The sequence below is a fragment of the Nicotiana attenuata genome, chromosome 6, assembly GCF_001879085.1.
Source record: "Nicotiana attenuata strain UT chromosome 6, NIATTr2, whole genome shotgun sequence".
Lineage (NCBI taxonomy): Eukaryota > Viridiplantae > Streptophyta > Magnoliopsida > Solanales > Solanaceae > Nicotiana > Nicotiana attenuata.
This window is the reverse complement of record NC_031994.1, coordinates 47758975-47759903: the sequence shown is the minus strand read 5'-3', so window position 1 is coordinate 47759903 and position 929 is coordinate 47758975. Positions and strand designations below refer to the sequence as shown.

At 34.3% G+C, this 929-nt stretch overlaps 1 non-coding gene across 1 annotated transcript; it reads right to left on the bottom strand.

Moving 5' to 3' along the window:
- On the bottom strand, positions 195 to 266 carry TRNAT-UGU. The gene has a single exon. It is a non-coding gene; the product is annotated as a tRNA-Thr (tRNA).

Here is a 929-nt window from a genome sequence, read left to right as displayed (position 1 = left end):
TATATTACTTTTTCGATTATTATTCTAATAGCGGCTATAAATTGTCATTTTTCCAAAATATCTTTGAGTAATAGCGGAGAGGGCTCTATGCTAAAGAAGACGGTTTGTCTTGTCATTGTTGGGCTCCCTGCTGAGAGCAGGTTCGATCGCCGGCCCAAGGTAGAAAAACAAAACCCAAGTTATTAAGCAAAATATGCCCCCACGCAGGGTTGAACTACGGACCTTCAGTTTACAAGACTGACGCTCTACCACTGAGCTATAGGGGCTTCCGTGTCTTACACTTCCTCGTTTTCTTACTTGACATAGTTATTCAATATCATTTTTTATGCATCTTTTCGCGTCGTTCGTTACATTCTCATTCTAGAAGAAAGTTCCTTTCTTATTTTCAAAATTTCATCATTTTAAGTTTTCTTTCTTTGTCTGGTGAAACTAAAGTGAAATTAGTTTATAGTGGTAGTAATTTGAGCTCAAATTCATTTGATCCGTCAAACCTGCCCAAGGTTGGGTCGGTCATTGACCTGCTTATTTGTTGAACTCTGCCCATTTTGATCCAGCCCATCTCAACCTTTTAAAGTTGGACTGATTTTTAGCTCAAATTGATCCATTGGTAATTTTGCTAAAATTATCTTAAAAATAATTCTTTTTTTTTTGTTTGATATTTTTTATATGACCATAAAAAGAAATAAAATCTTATTTGATAATTAAATAATTCATAAGAAAATAACACACATTAATTAAAGTTTGATAGAGTTGAGCGGGTTGGGTTATGATCCAAATTTTAGCTCACTTTGACCCAGCCCATCTCAACCCAATTAAATTTTGACCCGCCCAAAATCAGTCCAAAACTTTTTCATATTCTATGAATTTTATTCGAGTTATTATACTAGATTTTTAGTGTGAGTTGATCATCATAGAAAAGTTGGCCAACT